Here is a 21,523-nt window from a genome sequence, read left to right on the forward strand (position 1 = left end):
AAATTTCACATGGATGGAGAGATATTAAAATAATTAATATTTTTAATGAGACCCAAAGTCTAAACTTAGGAAAATTAAAACATTAATGTGTATTAATATAATATGGGTGAGAAAGTTCGAAATAACGAGGATCAAGCCAGATCTAATTTTAGCCGTTGATTAGGGACTTAATCTCAGCCATTGAATCATTAATAGGAAAAGTATAAGAGGAGGACTGAGTCTCAGTTGGAGACACACCAAGACACTAAGAGAGATCAGTTAGTTCAATTTTTTGGGGCGAGGTTAGCTGAGGAAATCAAACAAGTGATTAGTTGCAGTGAGGGGTAACTCGACAGGAGGTCGAGGAATACATATCAAAGAGGCAACAAAGTGCCGTAAGAGGCAGCGTAGAGCCTAGGAGGGCTAACGCAAAGGCAACAAGGGTTGATCCAGAGGCTAAGGAAGTCAGCGTAGAGGATGTAGACGGCTAAAGGAGCTAACGCAGAGGCCATAGAGGCTGATGCATTAGATGCAGAGGGCTTCAGAGGCTGCGCTGAGGTGATTCAATGGGATAGACTAAGAGCTGATTGGCTAGAGAGGGTGATGTAGTCTCTAAGAGGGTGACACAGTTCCATAGAGTGCGTGGAGCAACTTTCGCTGTCTAACACAAGGAATAGCCAGAGTCACTGTGGGATTGTTCATCTGGTTGTTGATGTTAATTTTAGGTATGTTCTATGCTTAGAGCAATTTATTTCAATTTTCACAGTTAGCTCAACATCTTTTCCAGATTAGCAATCACAGCAGCATTAAAGTAAACTGCAGATAGAACATAAACATAAATTGTAGAAGGCAAGCCAAGACAAGAGGACACAAGATGTGGCGCTAGCCAGGGACAAACCCCAATGTGGGGAAACCTTTGATCAATTCTTCTTATATGTTCTTCAATAATTCAACAAAGAGAGAGAGATAGTACATTTAGAACAAAAGTCAACACTTTGACTTATCTAGATAAGAGCATAGATCATCTCTAAGAAGATGATACATGAGATCAGTTGAAGACATGCTGCTTCAACTCATTCTCCAAGGTGACTCCTTCACCTATCATAGTGCTGCATTTCGTCATCACGTTGCACCTCACCGCGCTGCACCATGCTGCACCCATCATCACTATGCTGCATCTCATCACACTTCATTAATCATGACTGTACCCATCACTGTATTTCATTATATGCCATTGCTGCACCATGTTGCCATGCTAACCTATGTGTAGGCTGCACCTTGCTTGCTTGTTGTCCCTTGCTTGCTTGTTGTCCCTAGCATGCTTGTTGTCCTTAGCATGCTTGTTGTTGCATGCTAGCTGTCCCTTGCATGCTAGCTGTAACATTGCATGCTTGGTGTATTTGTTGCTAAGTACCATACAACTGTCCCAATGTTAGTCAGCTGTCCCTTGCATGCAGCTCTCCTTCAGAGACAAATGCTCCGGTTGTTCCGGCAGTTCCTAGTAGTTCCGGCAGTTCCAATTGTTCCTGGCAGTTCTGAGAGTTCCCGACAGTTTTGACAGTGTTGGTTGTTCCCGGCAGTTCCCGACAATTCCGGCAGTTCCGGCTGTTCCCGGTAGTTCTCGGCAGTTTCGACAGATCCGGTAGTTCTAGCAGTTCCGACTATTCCCAGCAGTTCCGACAGTTCCGGCAGTTCCCGCTGTTCCCGGCAGTTCCGGCTTCTGCCCTCTGTGTCAGCTTTCCCGGCAGTTCCGGCAGTTCCCGACAGTTCCAATAGTTCCGGCTGTTCCCGGCAGTTCCGGCAGTTCCCGACAGTTTCGGCAGTTCTGGCTGTTCTTGCCAGTTCCAGCTTCTGCCCTTTGCGTCAGCTTTCTCGACTGTTCCGGTAGTTCCTGACAGTTCCGACAGTTCCGACAGTTCCCTGCAGTTCCAACTTTTCCCGCAGTTCCCGGCAGTTACAGCTTTTCCCGACAGTTCTCGACAATGTCGGCAATTCCTGGCAGTTCTGGCAATTCTCGGCAGTTCCAGCAGTTCCAGCAGTTTCGACTGTTCCCAGCAGTTCCGACAGTTTCGACAATTCTCGGCAATTCTGGCAGTTCCAGTAGTTCCCGGCAGTTCTGGCAGTTCCGGCTATTCCCGACAGTTCTGGCTGTTCCCGACAGTTCCGATAGTTCCCACTTCTGCCCTCTGGATTAGGGCAGCGTTATCCCTTAGGATCTCTCCTCCTAAAACCCAAAGACAAGTAGAGAGGAAGAGGTCCCAAGTGTGTTGAAATGACTTGAAGGCCACCTCTATTTATACTAAAACATTGAGCACAAGTGGGGTTTATTTGATTGTTGGCCGACCTTGACGAATTGTCCCATAACACAAATAAATTCATATCTCCATGAATGCTTATCGGAATCGGATGATCTTTAGATCAATCCTACACCTTTTAATGAGAGGGATCTAGGAAAAATATCAGCTTCCATTAATAGGATGACCAACATGGAGTTTGGCCCTAGTTTCCAATTTTAACACTCCCTTTTAACTAGGGAGAACTCCATCCGCTAATCCATATGTCCGACTGTACTATCTTTGCCATCAGTGCCCTGCACTGCTCTGCTCCGCTCTACTTTGCTGAACCATGAAGAAGAAGAATTGATCGAGAATGTCTCATACCATTCTCTACTGACTCGAAGTCAGTTTCATCCGAAGAGAGTGTGTCACATCATTGTTACTGACCCGAAGTCAGTTTTGTTGATCCCAAATCGATATCACACGACAGTGTCTCAAACCGCTCATATTGATCCCAGATCAATGGAGGTCATCCTAGCATAGGGAGTACGGTAGATACATTGATGCATCCATCGATAGTACTACTATGGTCCCTAACCCCATTTCCCTACTCATTGATCATATGAGAGGTACTTCCCATGAGTCCCAGATTGCATGGGTAGGATGCCTCGACAGGAGAAATAATCATCCTATCCACAGGAGAACGAATCATCCTGCCCCACAGTCGCCATGGGAGAACTAATCATCCCGACCCACAAGAGAACTAATCATCTTGTTTCACAGTTGCCACGGGAGAACTAATCATCCCGGCCCACAGGAGAACTAATCATCCTGTTCCACAGTTGCCATAGGAGAAGTAATCATCTCGGCCCACAGGAGAACTAATCATCTTGTTCCACAACTGCCACGGGAGAACTAGTCATCCCGACCCATAGGGGAACTAATCATCCCGTTCCACAGTTGCCACGAGAGAACTAATCATCTCGACCCATAGGAGAACTAATCATCCTGTTCCGCAGACGCCACGAGGTATCACAGGGGAAGGTTGAACCTGTCATCTTGTACACAGCGCACCACCAGGGGCGGGTGAGTCGCCATGTGGTCGTATGTTGCTCCAGTAAGTATGATAAGCCCCCCAGAGCTCCCTGAGCTCAATGCATGCAACATGCAGGACCCTTATAAGAAGGTCTCTCAATGACTCCAAGTCGTTCGGGAAAGTCATAAATTTGACCTTTCCCTAGGGCTTTGACTCTGCGACCTGTACATCAGTCTCAATGCGATGGAGCCTCCTCGCACATCGACTTACCATATCCCAGATAAGGTAGTATTTGATGTCTATTCGCTGGAGCAATCATTGAATACGAGATTCCTCAATAATCGAATCCCCCCTCTGGTTGTCACAGAGAATCACAGTGGTATTCATCATGTGTACAAACAACTCACTCAAGAGCTTCTGCAACCAGGCAGCTTCACACGAGATCATACTCGTAGCTATGATTCAGTCTCGGCAGTGCTTATAGCAACCGAATTCTACTTCCTGCTCATCCATGATATCGAAGCAGAATCCAAAGAGAACCAACACTGAGAAGTGCTCTAGTGATCCTCCACACTGCCTGCCCAGTTAGCTTTCGAACAATCATGCAGTTCCATATTTCTGGCAATGTATCTCAATCCATGAGAGATTGTGCCCCGAAGATATCTCAAAAGATTCTTGGCACCAGTCCAGTGAGTCTCAACCAAATATGAGCTCACCATGCTAACTGCAAAACATATATCCGGACGGAAGTTCACCAAGAACATCAATGCAAATGAGTTTATGAAACTTAGAGGCATTTCCCAAATCTAGTTCGTCATCACCACCATATAACTTTTGAAAGTTAGGATCCTCGAGGTAGTCATTGGCTTGCAGTCTACCATTCCACATCTGGAATCCAACTCCCTCTTACTTCTGTAAGTGAGAGGGTCTGCACCTGTTTGAAATAGGTTTTCCTCAGAAGGTGCTGGTATGAGAGGTCTATCATCCACAACCTTCAAACAATGGTTTGAATCGACTTCACTCTTAGTGAATCTCAACTTCATCTGACAGCTATCAATCCTCTCATACTACAACCGGGGTATTTTGCCTCAAGCCAGAGAGGGCTTTTTTCCACCTGTATACATGAGATTCCCGATCATGAATCTCAAACTCCTCGGGTTGTTCCAAACCTATGGACCTGTTGCATGAGGGGAATGGTCCCCTTATAAGATTTTCCTTCGATACATCTCAGACATGTACCTTCATGCTCTTCTTGAATTCAGGCATCCCTATCACCATCTAACTCACATCGGGTAGGGCCCCATAGGTAGACCTACGGTGTTATAGATGCGATATGTCAATTGACATGATCCCCAATGGACCATCCTGCAACTTGATACAAATTGCCAACCCTGAACCCATGAGAAAAAAGCATCTTTGAAAATTCTATTTTTTTAACACGTACCTTTCCATTGATGAATGCCACCCTGAAACCTTTGACTTCCATTTCTGAGATGGACACCAGGTTCTTCTTGCGATTAGGTACATAAAAGAGATTCTTGTAAATGAATAGAGTTACCCTCATTCAATTGAGGGGTAACATTCCCTACACCCTTTTCAAGATAGGTGGCATTGGCTCCAAGTATAATCCCACGATTGTTTCCATCTCTACAAAATTAGAGAGTGCACCCTTCTATCCGATGAAGTGCCTTGAAGCACTACAATCAGTAAGCCAGATTCCCAAAGAATTTGAAGGAGAGGGTCAATACAAGATAATGCTTCTTTATCTTATCAAAAACAACATTTGATTCTTCATACCTGGGGTTCCTTGCTTTCTTTGAAGAGTCGACCATTTCCTTGATGACCTGCATTACCTGTCATTCCTTTGATCATTGAAGATGTCCCTGGAATGATTGTTATCTTCATCAAGAGATGTGTCTCTGCCATTCGGACACTCCTTCGCATAATGGCCGAACTTATTGCAACCAAGGCATCTGCCTTTCCTTCCACCCTTAGATTTGGACTTCCCAATGAAGTGATGTTTAGGTAGGACATCAGAAACTTCCGCCGCGCCATTCTGATAATATTCTCTACTTCAACTTCACCCTCGATGAATTTGAAGAGGGATGAAGAATCCACTGATCCTTTTGTCCTTTCCCAACTGTTTTCGGTGATTGCTCTTTCACTCTTGCTTGGGCATTGTCTTCACCTCAGCTTTGATACCATGTTAATTTTAGGTATGTTCTATGCTTAGAGCAATTTTTTTCAATTTTCACAGTTAGCTCAATGTCTTTTCTAGATTAGCAATCACATCAGCATTAAAGTAAACTGCAGATAGAACATAAACATAAATCGCAGAAGACAAGCCAAGACAAGAGGACACAAGATGTGGCGCTAGCCAGGGACAAACCCCAATGTGGGGAAACCCTTGATCAATTCTTCTTATATGTTCTTCAATAGTTTAGCAAAGAGAGAGAGAGATAGTACGTTTACAACAAAAGTCAACACTTTGACTTATCTAGATAAGAGCATAGATCATCAATAAGAAGATGATACATGAGATTAGTTGAAGACACGCTGCTTCTACTGATTCTCCAAGGTGACTCCTTGACCCATCGTTGTGTTGCATTTCGTCATCATGTTGCACCTCACCGCGCTGCACCATGTTGCACCCATCATCACTATGCTGCACCTCATCACGCTTCATTAATCATGATTTTACCCATCTTTGTATTGAATTATGTGCCATTGCTGCACCATGTTGCCATACTTACCTATGTGTAGGTTGCACCTTGCTTGCTTGTTGTCCATAGCATGCTTGTTGTGCTTAGAATGCTTGCTGCTGCATGCTAGCTGTCCCTTGCATGCTGCTCTCCTTCGGAGACAGATGCTCCGGTTGTTTCGGCAGTTGCGATTGTTCCCGGTAGTTCCGACAGTTCCCGACCATTCTAACAGTTCCGGCAGTTCGCGACAATTTCTGCAGTTTTGGCTATTCCCAGCAGTTCTAACAATTCCGGCTGTTCCTGGCAGTTCTGGCTGTTCCTGATAGTTCTGAAAGTTTCGGCAGTTCTTGCTGTTCCCGACAGTTTCGATTTCTGCCCTCTGCGTCAGCTTTTCCAGTTGTTCTAGCAGTTCCCGGCAGTTCCGGCTGTTCCGGCAGCTCCCGGCAGTTCCGGCTGTTCCGGCAGCTCCCGGCAGTTCCGGCTGTTCCGTCAGTTCCCGGCAATTCCAGTAGTTCTGGCTGTTCTCGGCAGTTCCCGACAGTTCCGACAATTCCGACTGTTCCTGGCAGTGCCGACAGTTCCCGACAGTGCCAGCAGTTCCCGGCAGTTCCGGCTTCTGCCCTTTGCATTAGCTTTCCCGACTGTTCCAGCAGTTCCTGACAGTTCCGGCTATTCCTGATAGTTTCGACTTTTCTCGGCAGTTCTGGCTTTTCCTGGCAGTTCCCGGCATTCCGGCAGTTCCCGGCAGTTCCAGCTGTACCGGCAGTTCCCGACAGTTCCCGACAATTCCGGCAGTTCCCGGCAATTCCCGACAATTCCGGCAGTTCCGACAGTTCTCGACAATTCTAGCAGTTCCGGCTGTTCCAGACAGTTCCAGTAGTTCCGAAAGTTCTGGCAGTTCCGACTGTTCCTTGCAATTCTCGGCAGTTCCGAAAGTTCCGACAGTTTTGGCTTCTGCCCTCTGGAATAGGGCAGCGTTATCCCTTAAGATCTCTCCTCCTACTAAAACCCAAAGACAAGTAGAGAGGAAGAGATCCCAAGTGTGTTGAAATGACTTGAAGGCCACCTCTATTTATACTAAAACGTTGAGCACAAGTGGGGTTTATTTGGTTGTTGGCCGACCTTGACGAATTGTCCCATAGCAAAAATAAATTCATATCTCCATGAATACTTATCGGAATGGGATGATCTTTAGATCAATCCTACACCTCTCAATGAGAGGGATCCAAGAAAAATATCAGCTTCCATTAATAAGATGACCCACATGGAGTTTGACCCTAATTGCCAATTTTAATAGTTGATTAGCAGGAATATTTGTCTCCGGATAGAGGTATTGCTGCCGAGGATATTCTCTGAAGGGTGAGTCATTTTTGGCACCTTAGTTGTATTCAAAATCTTCTTAATAATAAAATCCTCTATATGATACACCGGTTTTCCCGAATTGGGTTTTTTCCGGGGACGATTGTCCAAAAATAACGATGCCCCTTGTGTTGTCTCAGTTTATTTCAGTTGTTGATCTGTATATTTGTGAAGGCTGCATTTGTGTTTACTTTGATATTTATGCATTTAAATAACTTGTTAATGCAAACAACAAGTAGGAGATTGTAAACCAAAAAATGCAGTAGGGGTTTCTGATGTGTTAGATTCAAGATTTTTCACATGGTATCAGAGTGATTGCAGATCACAGGAGGACTGAAGACACCAGCAGAAGAAATTTGAAATTCTGCAGCAAAAGCAACTGTCCTTAGAAACAACGTTGTTCCAGAGCTGAAACAACAAGAGAAGAAGTGACACAGTTCTTAGAGGGTGACGCAGAGGCTCACACAGAGCTTGTGTAAGCATTTCGAGCCAAGGGAAGGGCCAGTGCAAAGACAGAGAGGGGTAGATCAGACCTACGCAGTGCCCGATCATCTTTCTCAGCCAGGAAGGATTGATGTTGAGGCTAGGAGGAGCTGATTAAATTCTCACTAAGATTGCGCAAAGCTAGAAGGGCTTAGATTCTTCAGTTGTTGGGGCTAAGGGAGCTGTGCAGATTGTGATTTGAGGAGTTGGTGGGATGCTGTTTTTGTCAGTGTAGAACAATGTCTAAGGAAACGAAACCAAGGTAGAGGGAAGGACTACCTTGACAAATTTCCAGCAAAGAAATCCAGATCTATGTTGCAACAACAAAGGGGGATTGGAGAGGAGTGATTTGACAATTCGCAGATTTCCAGGAGGGAAGTCGAGACTCAGAGGGAGTCTAGAAGAAGAGCAGAGATGGAAGTGAATGGATTGAGGGATCAAGACAGATTGGACAAGGCTTCCAATTTTTTCATCAGGAAGGCTAGGATCCTAGCAATCCTGGATAAACATCGGATCAAGGACTATTCCTTTAAAACCGTAGCTGTTCCAGTTTACCCGAATGCAAATGAGAAGTATGAGGAGGCCATGGTGAAATGCATAATCCTAGATGGGGTCAAGGATCATGTCATACCACATATTGCTGAGAAGAACACAACAAATGAGATGTGGCAGATGCTGACCACCTTATACCAAGGCTCTTCTGTGCAGCGGAAGATGCTATTGGAGAATCAATTGAGGTCATATCAGATGCAGAAGGGAGAGGAGAGAGATCATTTCCTCCTTCGGTTGCAAGGAATTCGTGACCAACTTACTTCCGTGGGGTCTACACCAGATCCATAGTTTATGGTCAGGAGTGCTCTGAATGCAGTCTCCGAGGACTAGGAGATGTTTGTCCAAAGCATTTTGGGCAGAGCGACTCTCCCCACTTGGGAGGAGATGTGGGCAGCTCTACGACAGGAGGAGATAAGGAGGTCGACCAAGGCGAGGAGTAGCGGTAAGGGAGTTCGATTCAAGAAAGAGGAGGAGGATGCAACACTAGCATCTATGGGACAAGAAGGGAAGAAGAAGAAGAAGGACATCTCCAAGGTCAAGCGCTTCAACTGTGGGGAGCTGGGACATTATGCATCTCATTGGCCTAGGAAGAAAGTCAAGGGAGAAAATTTTGACTCAAAGGCAGCTCCAATAAAGGCGGAGAAGGATGTTGAGACTGATGACGCTTGTGCCATTGGTGTTCATGCACCTCTAGAGAAGAGGTGGGGTGACATCGAGTTGTAGTCAGAAGGACTACATGCAAGGGCAGGAACCTTGAGGTGCCCAAACTCTTGGATCACATCCAGCTACGGGAGCCCTTAATGACAGTAGCATGATGACAAGTGTTGGGTGGAGCAAAGTGTGGTGGAGCGGCAAGGCAGTGCTAGAGTGCAGAAATCTGTAGCAGCGCAGTGGAGTCTGCAGCAGTGCGAGAGGCACATAGGTATTTGCAGTAGTGTAGTGGCAACAGAGGGAGCACAGGATATCAACAGAGGTAGCTTCAGCACAATGAGGCTTTCAGACTGACCGAGATGTCAGTATTTGGGTGAAGTCAGTTACCTACTTCTCAATAACTGAGTTGCAGTGCAACAGTTAGCAGTGGTAGTGCTATGGGTAGAATGTTGAGAGGGAGCTGCAGTACAGATGTAGCAGTGGCAGTGGCATTGTCATGGGCAACAGTACAGGAAGCAACAGTGCAGAGGATGTGAGGGAGCAGGCCAAACATCAGCACAGGTATTGATGCGGAGGATCAGTGTGATGTTTCTATGGTGAAGCATTACTAGAGCACATTCCTTGCTAAGAGGGAGTGTTGATTTTTGGTTTTGGTAGCATCGGATGTGCTTTAGCCATGAAAATTGGTGGAGAGGCTAAGGCACATGAGATCTCCAAGACCCAAAAATCGTTTGGGGAAATTCCACCCGGATGGAGAGATATTAAAATAATTAATATTTTTAATGAGACCCTAAGTCTAAACTTAGGAAAATTAAAATATTAATGTGTATTAATATGATATGGGTGAGAAAGTTCTAAATAACGAGGATCAAGCTAGATCTAATCTTAGCCGTTGATTAGGGACTTAATCTCGGCCGTTGAATCGTCAACAGGAAAAGTATAAGAGGAGGCTTGAGGGTCAGTTGGAGATACACCAAGACACCAAGAGAGATCAGTCAATTCGATTTTCTGGGCGAGGTTTGCTGAGGAAATTGAACAAGTGATCAGTTGCAGTGAGGGGCAGCTCGGCAGGAGGCCGAGGAATACATATCAGAGAGGTAGCAAAGTGCCGGAAGAGGCAGTGCAGAGCCTAGGAGGGCTGATGCAGAGGCAACAAGGGTTGACGCAGAGGTTAAGGAGGCCAACGCAGAGGATGCAGAGGGCTAAAGGAGTTGATGCAGAGGCCATAAAGGTTGACGCAGTAGACGCATAGGGCTTCAGAGGCTGCGTTGAGGTGATTCAGTGGGATAGACTGAGAGTTGATTGGCTGACGCTGAGCCAGAGAGGGTGACGTAGTCCCTAAGAGGGTGACACAATTCCAGAGAGTGCGTGGAGCAACTTTCGGTTCCAACACAAGGAATAGCCGGAGTCACTGTGGGATCGTTCATCCTTTTGCTGATCAATCAAAATATCTGTCTCTGGATATAGGTATTGCTGCCAAGGATATTCTCTCAAGGGTAAGCCATTTCTGGCACCCTAGTTGTATTCATAATCTTCTTAATAATAAAACCCTCTATATGTTGCACCGGTTTTCTCGAATTGGGTTTTTTCGGGGACGATTGTCCAAAAATAACGGTGTCCCTTGTGTTGTCTCAGTTTATTTCAGTTGTTGATTTGTATATTTGTGAAGGCTGCATTTTTGTTTACTTCGATATTTATGCATTTAAATAACTTGTTAATGCAAAGAACAAGTAGGAGATAGTAAAGTAGAAAATGCAGTAGGGGTTTCTAATGTGTTAGATTCAGGAATTTTCACAATTTAGATATTATACAAACATCCACTTGTTGGAAGGATGTGGTAGATTGCAATTGATATGGAACTACATTTCCAGATCCTTCTCTGCTCCTCCTTGGATATTTGTGGATATGGTGGATCCAAATTCTTCTTGGTTACCTCTTGGATACATATTTGGGAAGGATGAAGCATGGATTGATATGGGATTGTATAAGATCTATTCTTTTAAGCAGAATGAGAATTTTGTATTTATATGCAAGTCTGTGCCAGGATTGCAACAATAACATCAGGTAGTACATAGCTATGCCTTCAAATTTTTTTCCTAAGCCCTCTTATCAAGCAAAACTATAAATTTTTCCAAGGGGATTGTTATGAATATAATTTATGTAAAAGTAATAAATATAGGTAATAAATAATAATCATAATAATATGTAATTAAATAATAAATAGTTAAACAAAGAGGCATGTCTAAGGAGACATGACAGTTCATAAAGGGACACCTGCATAGGGTATATAAGCAGGCACTCAATATCAGTTGTATCATTCTTATCCATACATTTTAATATATATTCTTGTATCTCTATGGAGATCTACATATTCAAAGTCTTTTGGAGTATTCAATTTGAAGAACGAACTTTGTTCGTTCCATTTGGTATCAGAGCTATTCGATTCTCTGGCTGCTCAACCACTGGACAACCATTGGACAAAGCTGGTCTAATCCGGTCCTTTGCTGTCAACATTTCGTCAACCTTATTGCCGTATAAATGAAGCATTTCCCTTAGAAATTGGAGTTCTCCACTTCTCCGTTTCGCTAGGCCTTTTGCCATTAAAATTAAAAAGAAGAAAAAAATTATATACCAAAAAATAAATTATATATATATATATATGATAACAAAAACAATAGAAAAAAAAACCAAAAAAATCATGACGCCGTCAGCCCTATTGAGCGCCTGCAGTGCTGCCCGACACTCTGCACGACTCCTGAAGCTGTTGCTGTGCGCTGTGTCTTCAGTGGCCCACGACACTGCCATCATATTATTAATAACAAAAGAAATGACATTGAATACGATTTAGATTGAAAACGCAGTGGTGAAGGATCCGCCTACTAGCTTGGCATTAGGCAAATTTGACACTTTGGTGGTAGCCAAGCAGTGAAGTGAATGCTGCAAGGGTTTCATGAAACAAAATAGGGTGGACAAAAATCGCACACTAGATTTACAAGCACCCAATCATCACGGTGAAACGTGGGTGTGGCTACTAGAATTTTGCCCAGGTATCCACAACAAAAGGTAGTAGGCATACCTGTTTCGTCCAATATCTGCATGTAGCCGCAATCTTCGACTAGTCACCGCCACTAGTTGTAGACACTTCGACTTTCGTTTTCCCCGTCATATGTTATATACCTAGGGGGGATAATATGGGGTACCAAGGGAGGTACCCAAGGTAATAATGTAATAATGGGATGGGCCATAGTAATAAATAAGGTGGTTAACCCATATCATGTAAGGGACCACAAGTAGTTAATAATAATGTAATGGGCCCATGGTATTAGTTTGATGGTATGAGGGAACCATGGTAATGATCCATGGTATTGTATGTATGAGGCCTATATAGAGGCTAGAGACTCCACATGGAGGAAGAGTCAAGGATTATTGTATGAACAGGCATATGGCTTATGGAGTGTTCTCCTTCCTTAAGGAGTGAATGTATGGTGTTGCCCTACCTTAAGGGTTTGATCAATAAAGTGAATCATTTCTATCTATTTCTCTCTTATTGTTCCTGGGTTTATTTTCATTATCATATATTTCCGGGTTAGATCTACAACATCATAGCATTTTCATTAGCCAATCACTGCTATCACTATTACTTCTCCATCCACTATTAAACCCGAACACCTATCGACACCCTCCATCTGACCAACTGTGTCTCTCGTTGTTGTCTTCCCCATGATCTTGTTGACTCTCGACCACCGTGACCTTTCCTTCCATACGATGCATTGCATCATCCACATTCTAAAGGCCGATATTAGTTACATTATAAAACTATATATATATATATTTACTGTTATATAATTCATTTAATTGTTAAAAAAAATTAAAAAATTACTATTATTTAAATTAATTAAAAAAAATTCTGCCAAGAAAAAAAAGATAGTACTGAGGTTCAAAGTTATTTAAAAAAAGAAAAAGAAAAAAAGAGAGAGAATAATAATATTTATTATAAGAAGTTAGTAATGGGTTACCTTAAAAACCCTAAAGCTCATCTCGAAAAAACAAAAATGGAGTCTAATTCAGAAATGAAGGCCGAAAATGATGTTACTATCACTATCTCGTTAGTCGAAGATAAAAATTATATAAAACCTAAAATCACAAAATAATTAGTGATTCCTGAGTCAAATATAATCTAAAAATTGCACTGTTATAACAACAAAAAATATGAAATAACCAATTTATAATTAAACATTGGAGATTATGTATTCATATCACAATTATTTGTTCAAAACCTATGGAGTGATCAAGGTGACATTATTTTAGGTTCACCCTGGATGGCAACCCTAGGTTCCTTCATCCTGAATACGAAGAAGAAGTTTTTGACATTTTCTTACAAAAAGAAAAAAATAACTGTACAAGATGTTATAGTGAAGCCGAATGCAGTAATACCAGAAGACATATTAGATATCTCAAAAGTAATTTTCAAGAAGGTAAAAAAGTACTACAAAATATGCAAAGAGAAGTTGACAAGATCACTGCTGAAAAAAATGAAGAAGTTTTTCGGCTTAAAGACCATGGTGAAAAACTACTGATGCAAATTAAGAAGCTTAAAAAGGACAAGAAGTCATTAAAAGACAAGTTAGAACATTATATTCAAGAGGAAGTATCGAAGTCGCCAATCGTAACAACTCTAGTTGAAGATAAAGGAACGAATACCGAACCAGTCAATACCACAACTCAAGAAGAGGATAAGTCAGTTGAAGGAAAAATACACTCACATGTTGCAATTCAGATGATGAAAATTTCAAATGAAGATTTTGTAACCAACTCGATGACATCGGAATCTGAAGTGAATCAAAATCTTGCCACACACATGAAAAAGAAAGGACAAACCAAAAGAACTCCTTATCTACATCAGAATCACAAGAATAGACATCTCAATCAATCTACGAATTTGTATCACTTAGAACATAAACAACAAACTTATGTTCTGACGGATACTGAAGTGCGCACAACTTAGTCCAGTGATAACAATTCATCACAAGTTTCTAGTAATCGAAAGATCCCACATAAAATTAATTTAGGATGGTCAGATCCTTCCTCCGTGCGACAATTTTATATATCACTCCAAGGATCATATCAACTTGTATCAACAAAGATGACAGTTCCGAGATGAGAAGACATTTGAAACAGAAAAGAGATCAAGCCTTTTCATCAGTAAGCTTTGAGGACAAAGCTTTTTGAGGTGGAAGGCAATGTTATGAATATAATTGATGTAAAAGTAATAAATATAGATAATAAATAATAATTATAATAATATGTAATTAAATAATAATTAGTTAAACAAAGAGGCATGTCTAAGGAGACATGACCATTCATAAAGGGACACCTGCATAGGGTACATAAGCTGGCACTCAATTTCAATTGTATCATTCTTATTCATACATTTTAATATATATTTTTGTATTTCAATGGAGATCTACATATTCCGAGTCTTCTGGAGGATTTAACTTGAAGAACGAGCTTTGTTCGTTCTAGGGACTCAAAACCAGACAACAAAAAATGGGGTTTTGTAGGTTTATACATTACAAAACTGACCCATCAAGAAACAAAATTTAAATTCCATACTATAACTGATTGATAATGCAATCTTTCATAACTGTGCAATGCCAATCCTTTTAACTCTAAGGAATAGGAGAGGGCCTGATTCGGGCATTGATTTTTAAATTTCCAAATCTTAATTACACCCTTCATTAGCACAGAAGTCCGCATTTTTATTGAGATCACGAAGAACATGGAAATATGTTATTGAAGAGAACCCTTCTGCTGCTTTCCTAATTCTTTTCATAAGATTTTCTAATGTTTGCCCCCTCGGAGATGAGCCCTTCACGAAATGCTGAATAAGGAGGGAGTCTCCCAAAACAGTGAGAGAAGCTATCTAATTTTCTTTGGCTAACTGAATCCCTTGGTAGAGGGCATAAGCTTCAGCTTGGTTGTTTGTCATGCATCCTAAGCCTCATGAATACTTTGCAACTTTAACTTCCTTGGGGCCATAAAACACCCTTCCCCCTCCCCCTCCTGCCACTCCTCTCCCTTGAAAAGAATATTAAAGAATACAAAAATATCAAATAAATTAATGTTTACTGCAATTTCAACAACTAAAGGATTGAATATGTCAATAGACTTGATGTGTGTCAAATGAGTCACCCATCAACTACAGATCCCTTTGTGAGAATTTTGATCAAGTACACACATGTCAATAAATAGCTTAATGTTTGAAGAAACCTATCGAACTATTTTTGGTTTCTGCCACTCAGAAAGCATTTAATTAGGCAAGTTGCAATAATAAAATAGTAGGCAAGCTCTGTTGTCTATCATCTTGGCCATTTTTCTGGAAACCATTTTACAACTTCACAAGTAATAATATTCAAAACCTCATAAAACTGCATAAAGGTTTGTGCATGGACATCCATTTTTGTAGATTAGGTAGGATGATTTTGACAACTAGTTATGCTTCTCTGTGGGATCTGATTCTGATTTAATACCCCACTTTAAACAATAATTTTATTACATATAATGTGCCCACCAGTGATTATTGAAACATCTTAAAATAATTGATGTATCTGTATCCAATTCCATATTTGTATTTTTTTCTTTTGTTTTTCTAGATCTATGCTGAGTCTAGGTTAGGGCCAGCCCACATATTGGATGGAAGAACAATTTGCCCAACTGTGAGATGCTGTCACTGAATTGTGTGAGGCTTGGTCAAGCCTTGATGCCCCTTGGGACAGTTTTTATCCCTGACATTTGGCTCCCATCCTCCACCCGTCTCTATATTTGTATCTTTCTTCAAGTAACTTAGATACAAGGTTTCTGATCTGACCAAGTAAACTCAACAAAGAATACAAACCATTCGAGGAAAGTAAGTAGATTTCAGTTCAGGAAATTATTTATCCTGAACAAACCTCCATGATTTGCTGTAGCATGTTATGCACATGTTTTCAGTTTTGTTTGTTTGCTGTCCATTTTGCAGCTTCCTTTAATATGATCAAAAGTTTTGACCTGAATTTATCTTTTGACATGGGGAAACTTTGGAAGTTATTTTAAAAGGGTTTCATTAACGTTTAATTAGCATTAATCTTTGACAATAATGGTTCATGCAGCAAACCAGAATGCAGGTTGTTGGTAACCCACGATGACTACAGCATCTTGACAAAGCTGCCAAAAGTGAAAACATCTGTTGTAACAGTTTTGCGTGGTCCGGTGGATCGGGTGTTTAGCACTTACGAGTTTTCTGTGGAGGTTGCATCCAGGTTTTTGATTCATCCAAACTTATCATCTTCTGTGCGTGTGAGACGAGTGGACGGCAAATCGTCTAACGTAGTCAGCACCCTTGACATTTGGCCATGGAGGTATCTAGTGCCATGGATGCGTGAAGATCTTTTTGCCCGGGTATTTTCTTGGTTATGCACTCATTCGTTTCTGTAATACTAAAAATCTTTTTCAAGTAATATTTCTTCCTTTCTTTATTGCTTACTATAAAGTTGGAAGCGTTTATATGTGAAGGCATTTTCATGCCAGTTTGAACAATTGGCTAGCTGTTTGGAAAATGTAAATTGTTGTTATGATGATACAAAGTTGTAGGAAGCAATTCCAACTGTGGGTCCTTTTTTTGCTCTGGTCAATTTCTGTACAGCCAAGAATGATTTGCACACAAGGCAAATCATTACCTGCATTTTGGTATCAATGGCGGCGAGGATAGTGCATTCAATACAAGCAAAGGTTATCCATTATTATCTAGAGATGGAATAGCCAGATACAAAAGATATGCATCATAAGGTGACCAAAAACACCAAACTTAGGTAAGACATTTGTGTTGAAACATACACCATTATTAGGAAAATATCAGAGCTGTAGGCATTTAAATTTGCGGTGTTCCACGAGGTCGCGTCCCCCCACCTGGGGGTCGAGTTTCCTAGCTCCCTTGTGCTTTGGGGACTTGGGGACAACTGGGGGTCGTTTCCCCACGCTCCCAAAAAGCAGGGTACGCATGGAAACTTGTAAGGGGCGTTTCCTTGATTTTCGGGGTCAAATCCTCCAAATGGAGTCGTTTCCTAGGCTAAAGGGGTCATGTGGGGTCGTGAGCGGTCATTTCCCTAGACAAAAATCGCAATTTTTTTTAATGAAACAAAAAAATTCCTAATTTTTATGAACCGGGAAGGGTTTAAACTTTATTTTCAATGTTCATTTCACATTGTTTCATCTTTTCATGATATCGCTCTGCTCAGTCGTCCTCTCGTCTTTTCACGTTTGCTTTTATATTTCAGCAGAGTTGCAGGGGAGGCGGGTCAAGAGCGCGCTCCCGATAAAAAAATTTGCGCTCCCTGCCAAAACAGGGAGCGACTTCGGGAGCATCGCTCTCGTCGCTCCTGGAGTGAAAATTAAAGCCCAAGAGCGATCTCGGGACATCGCTGTCGTCGCTCCTGGAGTGAAAATTAAAGTTTTTCGCTCCGAGAGCGACGTGTGTTGTCGTCGGGAGCGAAAAGTGCGAAAAAAAATATTCGGACGCCAAAAAAAATTTAGTTTTAATTTTTTTTTTTTTGATTTTATAAGTGCTTGAGGGGCATTTTTTATTTCATTGTGACTTGAATGAGTTGAGGAGAGCCAAAGAGATTGTGAAAATGAGCGAGGATGAGCGAGGAGCGAGCGCCAAGGAGCAAGGAGCAAGCCTGCAAGGATGTTAGTAACTTAGTAATTTAGTAATTTAGTAGTTTAGTAAATGTATAACTTATTTCTAGATTCTAGAATGATGAATGATGAATCTAAAATTTAAATAAATAAAATTAATAAATAGTAAATAGTAAAACTAAATACATTTTTAATTTTCTCATTCCCATTCCCATTAAATTTTGCAGATTCAAAAGTCTACAAATTTCAAACATCATGGATCTGGTTATATTTTTTGGTATTTTCTTCTTCTTGGTCATTTTTTTGGTTATTATGGTGCTAGAGAGTAGGAAAAGGAGGGGTCAAAATGAAGAGGGGGATGAAGAAACTGGAGAAAGTGGATTTGATGAAAACCTCGGTGAGGAGGAGCTGGAGGAGGGTGAACATGACTCTTAAAAAACCAAACAAGACGAAACCCCATTGTGGAAATATGTTAACAGGCCTGAAGCAGGGAAAGGGGGTGGAACCACTAAATTTCATTGCCCCCATTGCAACAATAATTACACAGGTTCATACACCCGTGCCAGAAAACACCTCTGCGGGAAAAGGCCATGGGATGGAGATAAACAAATATGAATCAAAACTTGTGCAACTATGTCAGCAGCAGATAGAGCCAAATACATAAGGGAAGAGGAGGAAGCCCAATACAAATCTAAAAAATCAAGGGGTTTCTTTGAACCAAGCTCACAATCACAAGCACAAAGAACTCCTTCAGCATCCTCCCAAGGCAGTGGATATGGAGGCATAGGGTGACCAGCGTTAAGGCGTAGAACCATATCAGATTTCCTTGATGAGGAGTGTAGGAATGATGTGGATTCAAAATTTTACAGGTTTCTCTATGCATGTGGGATACCATTCAATGTTCTTCGCTCACCTTATTGGCACGAAATGGTTTCTGCCATAAATGATGCGCCTAAAAGATACAAGAGCCCTAGGTATGACAAGGAAAGAACTGTTGGACTTGATCATGAAAAAGCAAAAATATCACATTCTTTGAATAGAATGACAAGTTCTTGCACTGACCATGGGGTGTCCATTGTATCTGATGGATGGACAAATGTAAAAGGCAAGCCATTGATAAGTGTTCTTGATGTGTCTGTTAGTGGTGCCATCTTTCTAAATGCATATGATTACTTAGAGAAGTTCAAGACCGACATCAACATCGCAGAAGCATTACTTGAAACAATTGACCGTATTGGGCCATACAATGTCATCCAAGTCATCACTGATAATGCTCCTAATTGTAAGGCAGCGGGAGCAATTATTGAGGATAAATACCCCAACATATTTTGGTCTGGGTGTTTGGTTCACACATTGAACCTTTTGATGCATGATGTTGTTAAGAACAAAAATGAACAATACAAATGGATTGGTGATTTGTGCAAGAAAGACAAACAAATGATAAAATTTATTACAAATCATAGCAATACCCATGGCCTTTTCCGCAGTCACTCAAGATTGGAGTTGTTGAAGATTGCGAGGACTAGATTTGGTAGCTATTACCTCACCTTCAGGCGCCTTTTGAAGGTAAGAGAGTCATTGGCTAGCATGGTATCAAGTCCACACTGGCAGGTATTAAAGGAAAGGGCTACAAATGCAGCTGACAGGCGAGGTTTTGAACTGGTGGAGGAGGCCGCTCTTGATGGTATGTTTTGGTCAAGTGTGAGGCAAGTATTGGATTTCACCAAGCCCATTTATCACATGATTCGGTTTGCAGATACAGATAAACCAGTGATTGGCGAGGTGTATGAGCAGATGGATACCATGTTGGGGCAAATAAAAGATATTGTTCATAACAAAGATCCCGACTTGTACAAACTGATTCACGATTGTGTGTGTACGGTGGAATAAACTTAATCTTCCACTACATTGCTTGGCGTATATCCTTACGCCAAAATACTACTCTACATCTTGGTTGGGCCAACCTACACCAGGGGGTGGGATTAGGACCAAACCCCATTTAGATGCAGAGGTAACTAGAGGATATTTGGATGCATTAGAAAAGTTGATACCTGACAGGGAGGAATGTGCAGCTGTGCGCCTTGAAATAGGCAGATACTTCAGTGGCACTGGTTTGTTTGGTACCTTCCATGCAATGGAAGACAGAGATAGATTTGATTCTCTCACATGGTGGGAAACATATGGCAGCCAGGGACTTTTGCCAAAATTGGCAAAAAAAGTTCTATCACAGGTTGTAAATACTTCTTCTGTATAGAGGTGTTGGAGCACCTACAGCTTCATACATAATGTGAAAAGAAACAGACTCAATGAAAACCGGGCAGAAAGCTTGGTTTATGTGCACTACAACTTGAGGTTGTTGAGTCATTACTGTGATCGGGCTTATGAGGATCCAACATATAAAATTTGGGACAACCACCCAGAGGATGACAATTTGGAGGATGGCACTATACATCTTGAAGAATTGGAAGAGGAACTTATAAGGGATGAAGATGAAGCAACTGTAGCAGCCATGCCACCTCCACCATCCAGTAGCAGTGCTCGAATTTCGAGTCTTGTTCCTTTGCTATTGCCACCTCCATCTACACCCTCACGTGGAGGGCATGTGCCTTCTAGTACCGGTCGTCGGTCTGTGTGGGAGACTCCTAGAAGACCACCACGACCTGCTCATACAGGAGACTCTCGTGGCAAGGGCCACATGTAGATTGACAATTTACTTGTCTTTTCTAGTTTCTACTAGTTTTCATAACTGTTGAGTCTTGAGTCCTTGAATCTTGACTCTTTCATATCATAATGATATTTTTTGTAAACAATATATGATTGTGACAATGAAAGTTTGAAGTTTGAAGTTGGCAATTATAACTCATTGGTAATGATTGTGAATTATGAATATGATGCTTCGTGAAAGACTAAAGTTGTTTCATTTCATTTCATTATTCATAATTCATTTTATAACATTTCATTTCATGTTAACAGTTAGAACTTAGAAATATCTAAGATATTATTTCTTGTAATGGTTAAACTTAGCTTACAAGTACAACTTTGGTGATCAATGATGATAAATGTTATATATTGAATTTTCAATTTTGAAAGCTTGAAGTTGAAACTTTAAGATTGAATTTGATGAATCATGATTCACGAGACTCAATATGTTGCAGTTGTAATATGTATGTTACTAACTTGTGGACATGGTTGATGAAGATTATAACTTCTAGATGATTGATGTGATATGGTTCAATGATCAATCTATGTTTTTTATATAAAATTCATCATTCTACATGTTTTTTTTGACATATATGTATCAAAATATAAAATATATATATTTTTAAAAAATCGCTCTGGGATTCGCTCCCAAACCGGGAGCTTCTGAAAATGTCTCTCCCGCTCCCGCTCCTCGCTTTCGCTCCCGCTCCCATGTAACATTGTATTTCAGACTTCAGTTTTTTTTTTAACAGAAACGGTTGAATTTTATTAATAAGAAGAGGTTGGGCATGCCAAACAACCTCGAGTACAGACATATGTGAGAAATCTGGCTCAAAAGAGGCCTCCTATTGTGGCTTTTGTTTCAGAGATTAGTTGTTGTTTTTAACGCAATGGCAGGGTAAGTGGTCCTTGCTTTGCTGTGGTCCTCTTTTCTTTGATACTTTGGTAGTTTCCTGGGTTAAGTTAAAGCCCACATAAACTAAGTTCCATGGGCCAAAATACAAACCCGCATAAATTAAAATGATTTTATTTAAAACCTGTCTTATCCACTGTACCCGACCCTACTACAGGGTTAACCCCTGCTGATCTCAACATGCGACAACCGTCAAATC

At 41.4% G+C, this 21,523-nt stretch overlaps 1 pseudogene across 1 annotated transcript in view; it reads left to right on the plus strand.

The window, feature by feature from the left end:
* Positions 1 to 21,523, plus strand: part of LOC149225161 (protein-tyrosine sulfotransferase-like) — a 300,574-nt pseudogene that overhangs the window by 113,175 nt on the left and 165,876 nt on the right. The window contains exon 7 of the transcript XR_016248251.1: positions 16,187 to 16,475. The product of XR_016248251.1 is annotated as a protein-tyrosine sulfotransferase-like (transcript). The remainder of the gene's footprint in view (positions 1 to 16,186; positions 16,476 to 21,523) is intronic.

The sequence above is a fragment of the Pinus tabuliformis genome, chromosome J (genome assembly GCF_031772625.1).
Source record: "Pinus tabuliformis cultivar Carrire ecotype Pingquan chromosome J, CPIR1, whole genome shotgun sequence".
NCBI classification, from domain to species: Eukaryota; Viridiplantae; Streptophyta; class Pinopsida; order Pinales; family Pinaceae; genus Pinus; species Pinus tabuliformis.